This window comes from Carcharodon carcharias, chromosome 4 (genome assembly GCF_017639515.1).
Source record: "Carcharodon carcharias isolate sCarCar2 chromosome 4, sCarCar2.pri, whole genome shotgun sequence".
Classification (NCBI taxonomy): Eukaryota; Metazoa; Chordata; class Chondrichthyes; order Lamniformes; family Lamnidae; genus Carcharodon; species Carcharodon carcharias.
Genome location: NC_054470.1, coordinates 204,148,670 through 204,167,602, shown reverse-complemented (window position 1 = coordinate 204,167,602; position 18,933 = coordinate 204,148,670).

The following is an 18,933-nucleotide window of genomic DNA, read 5'->3' as shown; positions in this document are numbered from 1 at the left end:
CGGAGTCAGCCAGGGGATCTCAGGTACCCATAGGGAGGAGGATCAGCAGGTGCACAGTCCGAGGTCATCCACCAGGTGACTCTGGGAGTGACCGGCCCAGCTGAACCCCCTCTGCCTGTGACCTCCAGATCCAGCTTCACAGGTCAAGGAGGGTGCCACTGCCACACAGCAGGATCCCAAAAGCAGGCCAGGGCCCTCCAAATCTCGGCCCTCCAGAGTACGCCTGCCAAAGTAATCACAGACAGGGCGTCACAGTCAGCAGGCTGCCTCCACCTCCACTGTGGATGTCCAGGGAGCAACAAGACACAGCGGCAGGGTTAGGAAAGTTAAGCAGAATTAGTTGCACAACCTGGGCACAAGTGTTAATCACTTGTACATAATGTTCACTATTGTCAATAAGCTCCTAAGAATGTCTCCCTGCCTATGACTCCTTGTTCTGATGAGCAGTGTTCTTGTTACTCAGATGTGAAACCTTTCTGCACAAGGTAAAAGACAGGTGCCTCAGTCCAGTGCCTCTTCCCTGTGCTCTGTGCGGCCTTCAGACCACAGTGATGGTCTAGCCTCACACTCCCTGGAAACATTACTGATGCCTGCACCTCGACAGTGCTGGTCATTGCTGCCAAAATGTAGTGGGCAGGTGCTACAGAGTTCCCTCATACTCTCTGTGTGCTCTCAGCACCTTAAAGGTGGGGCTGGGCCCCATCACACCAGCATCTGTGACCAGTGATGCTGTGCACCAGCTTCTGAAGGGCTGAGGTGCTGAAGGTGGACACAGCATCAGATGTGTCTAAAATTTCATGGCTGCGTCTCTGAGATGGCCCTGATCATGGAGCGTAAGGGAGCTACCCTCGGCCAGACAGGAGTCAGACATTCTCAGAGGCTATGTGAAGATCTATGAAGTGTCCTCGCTGCATGTCATCATCATCTTCCTGTGATCAGACAACTATTAGGGCCTCCACTGCATCTCCATGACAGGAGCATTCTCACAGAGGGTGTTGGCGCTGCGATAAGTCAGACTGGAGTCAAACGTTCATAACTGCGATGTGAGGATCTACGAGGACACTTCACTGCATGTCGTCATCGTCCTCCACAATTCTGGCAGCTATGAGGGCCTCCCGAGTGCACCTGCCTTATCTAACCAGTGCTAACCTCATCTAACCTTATCCCCATCGTCATCACCACCGAGGACCCCCTCACCCTCATCCCCGTCAGTGTTCTCCTCCTCATCAGAGGAGACCTCCAGCTCCTCCATCTCCTCCTCAGCCAGCTTCTCACCCCATTGCAGCACCAGGTTGTAAAGGGTGCAGCAGACGACGATGATGTGTGATACTCTCTGCGGACTGTTTTGCAGGGCTCCACCAGATCGGTCCAGGCACCAGAACGGCATCTTCAGCATCCTGATGGCCTGCTCCACCAAGTTGCGAGCTGCTGCTTGAGCCTCATTATAGCGTCACTCTGCTGCAGTCTAAGGCCGCCACATGGGTGTCATCAGCCACGGCCTCTGTGGGTAGCCCTTGTCCCCAAGGAGCCAACCCTGCTGCCTCTGTGGACCCTGGAAGACTGCAGGACTCTGCGAGTGACTCAGGATGTAGGCGTCGTGCACACTCCCTGGAAGCCGCGCACATACCTGTAGGATGCGTTTCTGGTAGTCGCATACAAGCTGCATGTTCAGTGAGTGGAAGCCCTTGCGTTTGATGAAGTCCACTGAGTGTAGCGATGGATACCTGAGCGCCACATGAGTGCAGTCTGTCATACCCTGCATCTGTGGGAATCCCGAGCTCAAATCCAATGGCCCTTGCATTGGAGAAGGTGGCATCCGTGACCTCATGGATGCATTTGTGGGTGGCGGATTGTGAAACCTCACAGAGGTCACCTAAACAGAGCCACTGGCATAGAAATTGAGTGCCACGGTCACTTTCACAACCACTGCCAGTGGATGCCCTCCATGTCCCCTTGGGGCCAAGCCCTGCTGTAAGCGGCAGATGTGAGTCACCAGGTCCCTCGACGTGTGCAGTCGTTGTCGACACTGGTTCTCAGTCATCTGCAGGGTTGGCAGGTGGCGTCTATGGACCCTGGGTGTCATTAGGCGCCGACCAGCCACGATGTGCTGTCGCTCCTGAGCTGCATGTGCGGGAGCCCCTGCTGCCCCTTCTTCATGAGGTTGCTGCTCCTGCCTTTGTGCACCAGGTGCCTCAATCACTTTCTCCTCCGTCTCCTATGGTCTCTGTAGGCCATCAGACCTACAGTTAGATCACCAGGATCCATAATCCTGACGTGGTCCTCCTGCAGCATGAAAGAGAAAGAGACGTGGTTGTCATAGCTGTACTTATCACCTTTCCTGGCCCTGTGTGACCACCTCTTAATGCTTCCCGGAGAGTTCTGGTCACCTCTCGGATGGCCAGAACTGAGTGCGCTGCAAGGCTGCCCTGTCATCCTGTGACATGGGGGGACACTGGTCCAAACCAGGATGCTGAGATCACAAAGGGCTGTGAGCACCTCCAGCAGTGACTGCTACATGGCCAGGGTTAGCAAGGAGATTGTACAACGTGTGCAGTCCAACTGCTCCACAGTCCAATCAAATGATGGCGGACTTGAAGTCTGTGCTTGGCGAGGCGGGCAAGATGGGGGTAAGTTATGGAGTGCTTGGTGGCCCTTTGATGCCTCCATGTTGCTTGCATGGGCGGGCAGACCATGAGCCTGACCCTAATCATATCACTTGGCTATACCTGATCTGTCTCAGTTGCAGAGGTTTATACAGGTATCCCAAATGTGTGGCTACTTCCCTCGCTTACCCTGTTTCCTGCCCACCTGTGCGTGGGATGCAGCACCAGTGCAGCACTTGACTGCACCACCCATCAGCTGTCGCCTCCAAGGTTGGTCTGCACTTGCCCCTGGACAGCCCCCACCCCTCAGCAGTCACCAGCAGGGCCAGGCGTCAGTTTCCCCTGCTCCCCGATGCCCCTGAGGCCTGTAAACAACAGGTAAGCCATGGAGAATGCTGCTGCTCGCTCACTGCAGTTCCCCCAAAGTGAAGGCTGCCAAGTGCACGTCGCCTGCGTGCTGTTGTGAAACACGTCAACGTGCTTTCCCGCCGATGTGGACAGATGATACGGCGGGGTTCCAAGAACCTAGTGGGATGGTCTTTTAATTAAGTGCTAATGTATTACAATTAGCTCCACGCTGACTGATGGCGAGAAACGTGGCCCGCCATTGGCGGGCTGAGTGGAAGATTGCGACCTGCCTTCATGCCATCGTGAAATGGGTCCTGCCATATTTTCTACGCATGCCACCTATCATGCCTGCCACCAGCGGGCTCGGAAAATTCTGCCCATAATCTTTTTCTGCTTTTCTAACCCTGAATGCTTCTGGATAACCAGCGGCTCTAGATTTGACAGCACCACCCTTTTTCTTTGTCGGGACCTGTCTACACTGTGGCCATAGAATCTCGATTTTGAATGCCTCTCACTCATTTGACACCATTTTTTCTTCTAGTAGCTATATCCGGTCCCCTTTCACCAGTTCACCTCTCAGCTTTGTAAGATTTGTCTTCCTCCAATTTAGAACTTTTACTCCAGTTCTGTGTCCTTTTCCATAATAATGCTAAATCTAACTGTATCATGGTCACGAACTCCAAAATGGTTCCCCACTGCTACTTCATCCACTTGCGCAGCTTTATTTCCTCAGACTAAATCTAGAATTGCACCCCCTCTCGTTGGGCTTGTTACGTGCTGGCTGAAAAAGTTCTCTTGAATGCAGTTCAAGAATATTGTGCCCTCTATGCCCTTCACACTGTTCTTATCCCAATTGTATTAGGATAGTTTAAGTAAGGACATAAGAAATAGGAGCAGGAGTAGGCCATTTGGCCCCTCAAGCCTGCTCCATCATTCAATAAGATCATGGTTGATCTGCCCCAGGCCTCAACTCCTCTTTTGTGCCAGCTCCTCATAGCCCTCAACTCCCCGATATTTCAAAAATCTATTTACCTCCTCTTTAAATACTTTCAATGATCTAGCCTCCACAACTCTCTGGGGTAGAGAGTTCCAGAAATTCATTACCCTCTGAGAGAACAAATTCCATTGCATCTCAGTTTTAAATGATTGTCTCCTTATTTTATAACTATTTCACCTAATTCGAGATTCCCCCACTAGTGGAAACATCTTCTTAACATCTATCCTGTCAAATCCCCCCAGAATCTTGTACATTTCAATAAGATCACCCCTCATTCTTCTAAACTCTAATGAGTAAAGGCCTAACCTGTTTAGCCATTCTTGATAAGTCAACCCCTTCATCCCAGGAATCAGCCTAGTGAATCTGTTTTGAACTGCCTCCAATGCCAGTATATCCTTTCTTAAATAAGGGGACCAAAACTGTACACAGTACTCCAGGTGCGGCCTCACCAATATCCTGTACAGTTGTAACAAGACTTAGAACCATAGAACACTACAGCACAGAAAACAGGCCATTCGGCCCTTTTAGTCTGTGCCAAAATATTATTCCGCTAGTCCCATTGACCTGCACCTAGTCCATAACCCTCCAGACCTCTCCCATCCATGTATCTATCCAATTTATTCTTAAAACTTAAGAGTGAGCCCACATTTACCACATCAGATGGTAGCTCGTTCCACACTCTCACCACTCTCTGAGTGAAGAAGTTCCCCCTAATGTTCCCCCTAAACCTTTCCCCTTTCACCCTAAAGCCATGTCCTCTCGTGTTTATTTCTCCTAATCTAAGTGGAAAGAGCCTACTCGCATTTACTCTGTCTATACCCCTCATAATTTTGTAAACTTCTATCAAATCTCCCTATTTTTAAACTCCAACCCCGCCTAGAATTACAAGCCAAAATTCCATTTGTGTTCTTAATTACTTGCTGCATGTGCATGGTAACTTTTTGTGTTTCATGCACAAGAACACCCAGATCCCCCTGTGCTACACTTGTTTGGAGTCTCTCTCCACAGAAATAATAGTCTGTCTTTTGATTCTTCCTACCACTTTCCTACATTAAACTCCATCTGCCAAGTTTTTGCCTACTCACTCAACCTGTCTACATCCCCTTGCAGATTCCTTAAGTCTTCATCACAACATGCCCTCCCACCTATTTTTCTCCCCAACGATTACTGCCCTGTTGTTTTTACACTCAGAAGTTTACCTTCATATTTGCTCTTCTAACTTCTTTCCACTATTTGGGTATGTATAGTACACTCCTAGCAGTGTAGCTGCCCCTTTTTTATTTCTGAGCTCAACCCATATGCCTCGTTTGATGCTTCATTTACTATATCATCCTTCCTCACAGCTGTAATTGATTCTTTAACCAATAATGCTACACCCTACCTTTTTTTATCCTCCTCTCTATCTTGCCTGAAAACTCTATATCAAGGGATGTTGAGCTGCCATTTTTGCCCCTCATTAAGCCAAGTTTCCATTATAGCAATGATATCATGTTGTCATGTGTCTAGCTATGCCCTCAGCTCATCGGCTTTATTTGCCATACTCCTTACATTTACATATACACCTTTTAACATGGCCAAATTCCTGTGCTGTACATTTCTTGACCTGTGCTTCTTCCGTCTTTCAGGGTCACTCACTAATTCTCCATCTCCTGTTCGCTGCCCTGAATTTGCTCTCAGGTTCCCAGGCCCCTGCCAATCTAGTTTAAACCACCCCACTCCCAAGCAACACTAGCAAATCTCCCTACGAGGATATTCGTCCCAGTCCTGTTCAGGTGTAGACTGTCCAGTTTGTAAAGGTGCCACCCTCCCCAGAACTGGTCCCAATGCTTCAGAGATCTGAACTCCTCCCTCCTACATCAGTTTTCCAGTCACATATTCAATCGCTCAATTTTCCTGTTTCTATGCTCACTAGCACATGGGACTGGGAGTAATATTGAGGTTACTGCTTTAGAGGTCCTGCTTTTCAATCTCCTTCCTAGTATAAATACTATGGCCACAAGAGCAGGTCAGAGGCGAGGAATCGTTCGACGAGTAACTCACCTCCTAACTTCCCAAAATCCGTTCACCATCTACAAGGCATAACTCAGGAACGTGATGGAATACTCTCCACTTTCCTGGATGAGTGCTCCCACAACACTCAAGAAACTCGGCACCGTCCAGGACAAAGCAGCCGCTTGATTGGCACCACATCCACAAACATTCACTCCCTCCACTGCCGACGCACATTAGCAGCAAAATGTACCATCTACAAGATGCACTGCAGGAATTCACCAAGGCTCCTTAGACAGCATCTTCCAAACCCACAACCACTACCACCTAGAAGGACAAGGGCAACAGATAGATGGGAACACCACCACCTAGAAGTTCCCCTCCAAGTCACTCACCACCCTGACTTAGAAATATATAGCCGTTGCTTCACTGTCGCTGGGTCAAAATCCTGGAATTTCTTTCCTAACAGCACTTTGGATGTACCTACACCACATGGACTGCAGCGGTTCAAGAAGGCAGCTCACCACCACCTTCTCAAGGACAACTAGGAGTGGGCAATAAATGCTGGCCCAGCCAGCAAAGCCCACATCCCATGAATAAAAAAAAACTGCACAGTGTGTTGGTGAGGCCACATTTGGAGTAGTGTACAGGGAGTGAATGTTTGTGGATGGGATGGGCTTCACTTGAACCATGCTGGGACCAGTGTCCTGGGGAATTGCTGTAGAGAGGGCTTTAAACTAAATTGATGGAGGGTTCTGGAGAAGGGATAAGCAGGCTTACAAAGCAAAAGGATATGGCAGCATTGCAGGGCAGCTACTTAGGTAATGATATCCAGAGTGTGACAGGAGGGAACAGAGTGTACAAACATAAAAATAAACAGCAGCAAATAGAGTCAAAGGGAGAAAAAATGTAAAAAGGCAAAATTAATGGCTCTTTACTTAAATGCACATAGTATTCAGAACAAAATAAATGAATTAATGGCACAAATAGAGATTAATGGGTATAATCTTATAGCCATTACAGAGGCCTGGTTACAAGGAGATCAAAGCTGGGAACTAAATATTCAGGGTATGTGACTTTCTAAAGGACAGGCAGGAAGTAAAGGGTGGTGGGGTAGCTTTGTTAGTATGGGATGGAATAAGTACGATAGCAAGAAACGATCTTGGAATGTAAGATGTGGAATCCATATGGCTGGAGGTAAGAAGTAACAAGGGGAAGAAGAACTGGTGGGAGTAGTCTATAGGCCCCCTAACAGTAGCTATGCTGTAGGACAGAGAATAAATCAGGAGATAATGAGGGCATGTAAAAAAGGCAGTATATTAATCATGGGTGACTTTAATCTTCCTGTCGATTGGGAACATCAAATTGGCAGAGCTAGCTATGAGCAAGAATTCATAGGCCAGGATTTCCTGGTCAGTGAGCAGGGGGGGCAGGGCCTGCTCACTGACGCGGAAATCCCAACGTCTCCTCGCATCGTTTCAATTTTCAGGTAGGTGGGGGCTCAGCAGAATCAGCTGTGCACCCACCGACCTGTCAATGGCCAATTGAGGCCGTTGACAAAGTAGTTAAAGTGGACCTGCAAATCCAGCCTTAAGGTTGGCGGGCAGGCTGGGGAGCCATGGTGGGCTTAAGAAAAAGCATGAAACCTCATCCACAGGCGGGATGAGGTTTCATGTAGGTTTTAAAATTTTTAAATAAAATTGTCAGTGAAAGTGACACATGAGGGGACGTGTCAGGGAAATTTATATCTTGTGCTTTTAAAATTTTTTCAGACAGGAGCCGATCTCCCTGATGCAGCACTAAGATTCAGGGAGATGAGTGCGCTCCTTCATACGCAGTTTCAGCTCAGGGAATCCCCCCTCCACCGCCCGCACAGGAAGTGCATGGCGCTTCCTTGCAGATGCCATGCTGGGCGGGCCTTAATTGGCCCACTCATGTAAAATGGCAGCGTGCCCCCAATTGGGGGCACTGATCAGAGGCGCATCTCCACGTGCCCACTTCTAAACTTCACCCCCAACGGGAGGAGAACTCTGTCCATAGAGTGTATTCAGGACAGCTTCCTCGAACAATATATTGTGGATCCAACCAGGGATCAGGCTATTTTGAATCTGGTAATGTGTAATGAGGCAGGTTTAATAAATGATCTCAGAGTAAAAGATCCCATAGGAAATAGCGGCCATAACATGTTGGAATTTAGCATTCAGTTAGAGAGTGAGAAACTTGGGTCAGAAACAACTGTGCTAAATTTAAATAAGGATAATTACAAAGGAATGAAGGCAGAGTTGGCTGCAATGGACTGGAAAAGGAATTTAGCAGAAAAGACTTGATGAACAATGGCTGACGTTTAAGGAAATAGTTCATGATGCACAGCAAGGATATATCCCAGTGAGGAAGTAGGATACTAGGAAGGGGATAAACCAACCATGGTTAACCAAGAAAGTTAAGGATAGTATCAAAGTGAAAGGAAAAACATAGAATATGTCAAAGATCAATGGTAAGCCAGAGGATTGGGAAAGTTTTAAAAACCAACAGAAGATGACCAAAAAAAAAGAGGAAGAAAATAAACTTTGAGGGTAAACTAGTAAGTAATATAAAAACGGATAGTAAGAGCTTCTTTAAATATATAAAAAGGAAGAGAGAGGCCAAAGTCAATTATGGCTCCTTAGAGAATGAGGCTGGGGAAATAATAATGGGGAAACCAGGAAATGGCAGAGGAGTTGAATAAATACTTTGCAGCAGTCTTCACTATAGAAGACACTAATAGCATTCCAAAAATACTAAATAATCAAGGGGTAAAAGTTGGGGAGGAAATAAATACAATAACTATCACTACAGAAAAAGTACAAGGGAAACTAATGGGACTAAAGGCTAATAAGTCACCTGGACCTGATAGGTTGCATCCTAGGATATTTAAGGAAAGAGCTGCAATGTTAGTGGATGCACTGATAGTAATCTTCCAAGAATCCTTAGGCCTGAATTTTTCAGGCGGCGGGCAGGGGCGGTTGTGGAGCCAATCGTTGCCCGAGATCGGCTGCCATGCCGCCAATTTACATGGGCAGGTCAATTAAGGCTCGCCCAGCGTAAGACGCGAGCCATAGCGCTCAGAACTACCAGTGCGGGCGGGGGGGGTGGGAGAAGGGAGAGCCAGGGCCAGTGGTCTTTCATGCATGCATACGCAAGAGCGCTCCAATCTCCCTGAGGCATAGAGCTGCCTCAGGGAGATTGAAGCAGTTTTCAGATAAATAAATAAATGGCTCGAAAATTTATTTAAACATGTTCCCTCATGGGATATATTTTTATATTTAGGAAAAAAATTCAATAAAAGCTTTAGGAAACCTCATCCCGCTCGTGGATGAAGTTTCCGAAAAACCGTCAAGGCCGCCTGGCCTTTTCGCCTGCCCGTCAACATTAAGGTTGGATGGGCAAAGTTAGCAATTATCTTAATCACTTCTTTAGTGGCCTTAATAGGCCGTTTGCATATCGCGAGACAGCACAATGAGATCTGGGCACACGCCCGATGTCATCGCGCGTCATTTTACGCTTCAGCGTGTCGGGCCCTCCCCCACACTCCGACTGAACGATCCTGCCCTTAGATTCTGGAAAAGTCCCAGAGGATTGGAAAACTGCTACTGTAACACCCTTAATCAAAAAGAGAGGGAGACAAAAACCAAGTAACGATAGGCCAGTTAGCTTAACATCTATAATTGGGAAAATGTTAGAGTCTATTATAAAGGATGTAAAAGCAGATCATTTAGAAATACATAATATAATCAAGCAGAGTTAGCATGGCTTCATGAAGGGGAAATCAGATCTGACAAATTTATTAGAATTCTTTGAGGAGGTAACAAGCAGGATAGATAAATGGGAACCAGTAGATGTAATATATTTGGATTTCCAAAAGGCGTTCAGTAAGGTACCACACATAAGGCTACTTAATGAGATAAGAGTCCATGGTGTTGGGGGTAATATATTAGCATGGATAGAGGATTGGCTAACTAATAGAAGACAGAGAGTTGGGATATGGGAGTATTTTCAGGATCACAGAATCACACATTGCAGAAGAGGCCCTTCGGCCCATCGAGCCTGCACCAACACATGAGAAACACCTTACCTACCTACCTAATCTCATTTACCAGCACTTGGCCCATAGCCTTGAATGTTATGATGTGCCAACTGCTCATCCAGGTACTTTTTAAAGGATAACAAAAACAAAAATACCTGGAAAAACTTAGCAGGTCTGACAGCATCTGTGGAGAGGAGCACAGTTAATATTTCGAGTCCGAATGACTCTTCATCAGAACTAAGGAAAAATAGAAAAGAGGTGAAATATAAACTGGTTTAAGAGGGGGGTGGGGGGTGGGACAGGTAGAGCTGAATAGATGGCCAGTGATAGGTGGAGATTGCCAAAAGATGTCATCGACAAAAGGACAAAGTTGTTGACGGTGGTGGCATTAGCTAAGATATGTTCTAATGGTGACATTAAGGGTAGAAAGGACGTGCAAGGTACAGATAGCCCTAGTGGGGGTAAGGGATTTCAGCAAAGGACTCAGTTTTACGCTCTCATCTCAACGAATTTCGGGCTCGGCTGAACTCTTCTTCCACCGCCTTCGTCTCCGTGCTCACTTCTTTGGGCAGGAGTCCTCTACCTGTTCAATGGATCCTTTTACCCGCCTCCAACATTATCACTCCACCTGGACCCCTCCCTCTGGTTTCTTACCTGCTCTTGATCTTTTCATTGAAAACTGTTGGCGTGACATCAGTCGTCTCAATTTCTCTGCTCCTCTCATCCATTCTAACCTGTCTCTCTCTGAACTTGCTGCACTCCGTTCTCTCAGGACCGACCCTGACATTGTCATCAAACCTGCTGACAAGGGTAGTGCTGTTGTTGTCTGGCGCACTGACCTCTACCTCGCAGAGGCTGAGCGTTAACTCACAGACACTTCCTCCTACCTCTCCCTGGACCATGACCCCACCACTGAACATCAAGCCATTGTTTCCAGGACTGTCACTGACCTCATCTCCTCTGGGGATCTTCCTCCCACAACTTCCAACCTGATAGTCGCCCAACCTCGGATGGCCCACTTCTACCTCCTACCCAAAATCCACAAACAGGACTGTCCCAGCAGACCAATTGTGTCAGCTTGTTCCTGCCCCATGGATCTCATTTCTTGCTATCTTGATTCCATTCTTCCTCCCCTTGTCTAGTCTCTTCCCACCTACATCCGCAATTCCTCTGACACCCTACATCATATCAACAATTTCCAGTTCCATGGCCCCAACCGCCTCCTCTTCACCATGGATGTCCAATCCCTCTACACCTCCATTCCCCACCAGGATGGTCTGATGGCTTTCTGCTTCTTCCTCGGACAGAGACCCAAATAATCACCATCCACCACTACACTCCTCCATCTGGCTGAACTTGTTCTCACACTGAACAATTTCTTCTTAAACTCCTCTCACTTCCTCCAAATAAAAGGTGCGGCCATGGGTACCAGCATGGGCCCCAGTTATGCCTGTCTCTTTATGGGGTATGTGGAACATTCCTTGTTCCAGTCCTACTCCGGCACCCTCCCACAACTCTTTGGTACATCAGTGACTGCTTCGGTGCTGCTTCATGCTCTCGCCTGGGCCTGGAAAAATTTATTAATTTTGCTTCCAATTTCCACCCCTCCATCATTTTCACATGGTTCATCTCTCACACTTCCCTTCCCTTCCCTTCCTTGATCTCTCTGTCTCAATTTCTGGTGATAGACTGTTCACCAATATTCATTACAAGCCTACCGACTCCCACAGCTACCTTGACTACAGCTCCTCACACCCTGCTTCCTGTAAGGACCCCATCCCATTCTCTCAGTTCTTTCGCCTCCATCGCATCTGTTCTGATGATGCCACTTTCAAAAACAGTTCCTCTGACATGCCTTCCTTCTTCCTTAACCGAGGTTTTCCACCCACAGTGGTTGACAGGGCCCTCAACCGTGTCCGGCCCATCTCCCGTGCATCTGCCCTCACACCTTCCTCTCCCTCCCAGAACCATGATAGAGTCCTCCTTGTCCTCACTTATCACCCCACCAGCATTCAGAGGATCATCCTCCGCCAATTCCAGCATGATGCCACCACCAAACACATCTTCCCTTCAACCCCCTGGCGGCATTCGCAGGGATCGTTCCCCCCAGGACACCCTGGTCCACTCCTCTATCACCCCCTACACCTCAACCCTCTCCCACGGCACCTTCTCATGCAACCGCAGAAGGTGCAACACCTGCCCCATTACTTCCCCCCTCCTCACTGTCCAAGGGCCTAAACACTCCTTTCAAGTGAAGGCGCATTTCACTTGCACTTTCCTCAATTTAGTCTACTGCATTCGCTGCTCCCAATGCGGTTTCCTCTACATTGGAGAGACCAAACGCAGACTGGGTGACCGCTTTGTGGAACACCTTAGGTCTGTCCGCAAGCATGACCCAGACCTCCCTGTCGCTTGCCATTTCAACACACCACCCTGCTCTCATGCCCACATGTCCGTCCTTGGCCTGCTGCAATGTTCCAGTGAAGCTCAACGCAAACTGGAGGAACAGCACCTCATCTTCCGATTAGGCACTTTACAGCCTTCAGGACTGAATATTGAATTCAACAACTTTAGATCATGAACTCTGCCCTCCATCACCACCCCTTTCCGATCCCTCTTTTTCCAATAATTTATACATGTATTTCTTTTCCCACCTATTTCCATTATTTTTAAATGTAATTCCATCCATTGTTTTATCTCTACCTTTTAGCCTATTTCGATCCCTTACCCCCACTCCACCCCCACTAAGGCTATCTGTACCTTGCTCGTCCTGCTTTCTAACCTTAATGTCACCATTAGCACATATCTTAACTAATGTCACCACCATCAACACCTCTTTGTCCTTTTGTCTATGACATCTTTTGGCAATCTCCACCTATCACTGGCCCTCTATCCAGCTTTACCTGTCCCACCCACCCCCTTAAACCAGCTTATATTTCACCTCTTTTCTATTTTTCCTTAGTTCTGATGAAGAGTCATTCGGACTCGAAACTTTAACTGTATTCCTCTCTGCAGATGCTGTCAGACCTGCTGAGTTTTTCCAGGTATTTTTGATTTTGTTTTGGATTTCCAGCATCCACAGTTTTTTGCTTTTAACTTTTTAAAGGATGTGAGGCAACCCGCCTCCACCACCCTCCCAGGCAGCACATTCCAGACCATCACCACCCTCTGTGTAAAAAAGATTTTCCTCACATCCTCCCTAAACCTTGAACTTATGTCCCATCGTGACTGACCCTTCAACTAAGGGGAACAGCTTCTCCCTATCCACCTTGTCCATGCCCCTCATAATCTTGTACACCTCGATCAGGTCGCCCCTCGGTCTTCTCTGTTCCAACAAAAACAACCCAAGTCTATCCAACCTCTCTTCATAACTTAACTGTTTCATCCCAGGCAACATCCTGGTGAATCTCCTCTTCACCCCCTCCAGTGTAATCACATCCTTCCTACAATGTGGCCACCAGAACTGCACACAGTACTCCAGCTGTGGCCTCACCAAGGTTCTATACAACTCCAACATGATCTCCCTACTTTTGTAATCTATGCCTCGATTGATAAAGACAAGTGTCCCATATGCCTTTTTCACCACCCCACTAACATGCCCCTCTGCCTTCAGAGATCTATAGACACACATGCCAAGGTCCCTTTGTTCCTCAGTACTTCCTCGTGCCATGCCGTTCATTGAATACTTCCTTGTCAAATTACTCCTTCCAAACCTCACACTTTTCAGGGTTAAATTCTATCTGCCACTTATCTGCCCATTTGACCATCCCATCTATATCTTCCTGTAGTCCAAGACACTCAACCTCACAGTTAACCACCCGGCCAATCTTTGTGTCATCCGCAAACTTACTAATCCTCCCCCCCAACATAGTCATCTATGTCGTTTATGTAAATTACAAATAATAGGAGACCCAGCACAGATCCCTGTGGTACGCCACTTGACACTGGCTTCCAGTCACTAAAGCATCCTTCTGTCATCACCCTGTGTCTCCTACAACCAAGCTAATTTTGAATCCACCTTATCAAATGACCCTGTATCCCATGTGCATTTGCCTTCTTTATAAGTCTCCCATGTGGGACCTTGTCAAAGGTTTTGCCGAAATCCATGTAACCTACATCAACTGCACTACCCTCATCTACACACCTGGTCATCTCCTCAAAAAATTCAAATTTGTTCGGCATGACCTCCCTCTGACAAAGGATGGCAACCTGTAACTAAAGGAGTGCCACAGGGAACAGTGCTGGGGCTACAATTATTTACAAAATATATCAATGATTTAGATGAGGGAAGTGAATGTGCTATCAGCAAGTTTGCGGATAAAACAAAAATAGGTGGGTGGGCAAGAGTTGAGGATGACACAAATAGTCTATAGAGGGATATAGACAGGTTAAGTGGGCAAAAATGTGGCAGATGGAATATAATATAATTGGGGAGACTGGTGTAGTGGTGATGTCAGTGGTCTAATAATCCAGAGACTGAGCTCTGGGGACCTGGGTTCGAATCCTGTCACGGCAGATGGTGGAACTTGAATTCAATAAAAATCTGCAATTAAAAGTCTGATGATGACTATTCTCGATTGCTGTAAAAACCCATCTGGTTCACCAATGTCTTTTCGGGAAGGAAATCTGCTGTCCTTACCTGGTCTGGCCTACATGTGACTCCAGACCCACAGCAATGTGGTTATAAGAACATAAGAGCTAGGAGCAGGAGTGGGCATTTCAGCCCCTTGAGCTTGCCCCGCCATTCATTACGATCATGGCTGATCTCATTTTGAATTCTACTCCAATTTCCCGCCCTCTACCCATAACCTTTCAACCCATTATTAATTAAAAATCTGTCTATCTCCTCCTTAAATTTGTTCAGCGTCCTGGCATTCACTGCACTCTGAGTTAGTGAATTCCACAGATTCATGACTCTTTGAGAAAAATAATTCCTCTTTGTCTCTGATTTAAATCTACCACCCCTTAGCCTAAAACTATGGCCTCTTGTTCTAGAGTGCCCCAGAAAGGGAAACATCTGCTCCACGTCTACCTTGTCTATCCCATTTAGCATCTTATATAACTCAATTAGATCTCCTCTCTTCTAATCTTTAGTGAGTATAGGCCTAAACTGCTCAATCTCTCTTCATAAGATAAGCCCCGCATCTCTGGAATCAATCTAGTGAACCTCCTCTGAACTGCCTCCAGTGCAACTACATCCTCCCTCAAGTAAGGGATCCAAAACTGTGCACAGTACTCCAGGTGCGGTCTCACCAATGCCTCGTACGGTTGCAAGAATACTTCCCTATTTTTATACTCTGTTCCTTTAGCAATAAATGCCAAAATTCCATTTGCCTTCCTTATTACCTGCTGTAACTGCATACTAGCTTTCAGCGATTCATGCAGGAGGTCACCCAGATCCCTCTGCACTGAAGCATTCTGAAGTTTCTCTCCATTTAAATAATAAGTCGCCTTTTTATTCTTCTGACTAAAATGGATAACCTCACACTTATCCACTTTAAACTCCACCTGCCAAATTTTGGCCCATTCACCTAACCTGTCCATATCCATTTGTGAATTTCTTATTTCGTCATTGCAACTTATTTTCCCACCTACTTTGGTATCATCTGCAAATTTAGCTACAGTATCTTCTATCCCTGAATCCAGGTCATTAATATAGATTGTAAATAGTTGGGGCCCAAGGACCAAACCCTGTGGCACCCCACTAATTACAGCTTGCCATCCAGAAAAAGACCCATTTATCCCGACTCTCTGTGTTGGTTAGCCAATCCTCAATCCAAGCTAATATATTACCCCTAACTCCATGTGATCTTATCTTGTGTATTAATCTTTTGTGCAGCACCTTATCAAAGGCCTTCTGGTTGAGTCTTAACTGCCCCCTGAACAAGGACAATTAGGAATGGGCAATAAATATTGGCTTAGCCAGCAATGTTCACATATCATGAATGAATAATAAAAAAAATGTGAGGTTATGCACTTTGGCAGGAAGAATAGTGGAGCTGAATATTATTTGAATGTAGGAAGACTGCAGAAAGCTGCAGCACAGAGGGACTTGGGGATCCTCATGCATGAATCCCAATAAGCTAGCATACAAGTTCAGCAGGTAATAGTTAAGGCAAATGGAATGTTGGCCTTTATTTCAAAGGGAATGAAGTATAAGAATAGGGAAGTCTTGCTAAAACTATACAAGGCACTAGTTAGACAACACCTGGAATACTATGAACAGTTTTGGTCCCCTTATCTAAGGAAAGATATACTGGTATTGGAGGCAGTCCAGAGCAGTTCACCTTTGGATGAGGTTTCCAAAAAAATGCAAAGGCCACTTGGCCTTTTCACCAGCCCGCCAACTGTTAAGTTGCATAGGCAGTGAAAAATGTAAGTCAATTGATTACTTAGTGACCTTAATAGGCCTTTTAGTTGTTGACAGGCGTACTGCCAACTCTGGTGCGCCCCCACCAACCAACATGTCGCGTGACCGCACGTTGACACTTGGCCGACGTCAACATGCGTCATTTCACACTCAAGCAGGTCAAGCACGCGCCCACCTGCTGAGCAAAAATTTCTGCCCCAGAAAAGAAGTTAGGAAGGGAAGTAAAAGAATGAAAAGAATAATGGGAAAATGAGGGAAAAGAAAGAGAAATGGAAATGCAAAATCTCAAGTTTCAAAGAGAGAGAAATCAGACACATGACCTGGCTGGACAAAAGCAGAATTTTTTGCTCATTGTGCAGGCATGCACCTGACACACTCAAGCGTAAAATAGCGTGCAATGACGTCGGGCAAGCATCCCGATGTAATTGCGCATTTGTACACTATTTCAGTCAGCATTCACGCGCTAAACTCAGAAGTGCGCCCGCCGGCAATTAAGAGAGCTATTAAGCCCATTAACGGCGCAATTAACTGGGATTTTTCGCTGCCCATCCACTGTTATGGTTGGCGGGTGAGCCAATCAGCCAGGCAGCCTTTGCATTTTTCCTATATTAATTTTTAAAAAATGATTCCACAGAAAGTTCTTTATCCACATGTGACCGATTCTTATGCGTGGGCTTTTTTTCTGCATTTTAAAATCTTTATTTTTTTGTATTTAAACTCTTTAGCTCATTGAGGCAGCTCCCTGACGTCAGGGAGCTATCATTCCGCACTCCCCTGTGCCCACGCTGACTTCAGCACTTGCCCTCCCCCAGCCCGGCAGCACTGATCGTATCAGCGTGCACTTCACTCTGGCTGGCCGTGAATTGGCCAGCCAGCGTGAAATCGTGGTCAGGGGCTGACCAGGGTCTGCAGTCTGTTTCCCGACTGCTTCTGGACCCACTGATCGCGCCCCACCCACCGAGCTGAAAATTCAGGCCTATGTTGCAGACAGGTGGGGGATTAATTTAAACAGCCCTGATATCACCTCTTACTACCCATCCATAAACAAAAAGGTGTTTTTGATTTCTGATTTTCCCCTTTATAAGTGGTGGCCCTTCAGCTTGGAGTGATCCAATCCTCTATTAATAACCCCACAGCAAACTTGAGGTAAGGTAAAATAAGAGAGTTAGTTTATTTTACACATACACAAAATGCAGGAAGGGGTTTTGCAATGTTTGTCCCTTTTTCTATTCATACAAACAAGAAGGATAAGGGAAAGAAAGGGGTATAGGGCAGGACCACAATAAAAATAAGAGTTATGGTTTCACATGAGTCCAGAGTCCAGAATCATAAGTCCAATGGCTTATTCCTTCATATGATAGCAGGCTGACTGTTGGAGGTGATCTGACTCTCCAGAAACGAGGACTTCCACAATGGGAGAAGGTACGTAGAGGTGAGTTAGCTTTGAAGGCACGGATACAGAAGTTCCAATGTTCTAATAGAAAGAAGTTCACAGTGTAGATCAGGGCCAGGGAATTTACCTGGACAGAGTGCTTTCTGCTGCTACCTGTTAGATGGTAAAATGGTAGACTGCCTGGTTTCCGTTCCACACGGCAATATTACAGGTTCTAGCAGCTTGGTAGATCATGTGACATACCTCCCACTCCTTCTCCTGGGTGTTGAACAAAGGACGTATTTTCCCAGGTCTGGAATCTTGAGGTGTTCAATAGAGGAGTCAGGGTCCCTTTTGTCCTCGCAGACATACCATCTCTGTTGGCCAGCTCTGCCTTCAAAATGTAATGGGGTTGGTTCATTTCTTTTGAGTTTGATTTTCTGCAGTCACAGGGGCATTTGCAACTCTTTAAAGATAACAAGGTCCCTGCTGGTTTCCAAAGGTTAGAAATTCCTCTGGTATGACTCATGGCTAGTCAGGGAAAAGCCTTTGCCATTCAAATAAAATAATAATAATTTTATAGAGTGGCCAGGTTGACATATATATATATTTTCCTTCCTGTCTTCTGGCCAGGACACTTAGGATAAAGGAAGAAATGAAACATAGTGGTTCAGAGTTTTATCCTGATTCACCTGAGGATTTTGATTTAACTAAAAATCTTTGTTGTGCCTAAATTTACAGGGAATGGAGTTGAAAGATATTTCACCTCATTTGAAAGGATAGGTGTAAAGTTGCAGTAGCCAAAAGATGTTTGGACCTCCATGTTACAAAGACAGGTACAGCTATGAATGTGTACACTAGTTTGTCAGAAGAGCAATCTGCAGACTATGATGTGGTTAAAAAGGCAAAACTAAATGTTTATGAGGTTGTCCCTGAAGCTTATCGATTAAAGTTTGGGACCATAAGGACAAAACCTAATCAGACATTTGCTGAATTTGCAAAGGAAAAAGAAATGCTGTGGGATCAATAGCTTTGATCACTGAAGTTAGAGAAAATTTTTGAGAATGTGAGGAAAATTACGTTTATGGAAGAATTCTGAAATAGCTTTCCATTAACCAATAAGACTTATTTAGATGAGTGTCAAGTATCACATCTGAGAAACGAAAGTTTGGCAGATACTTAAGGTATCTC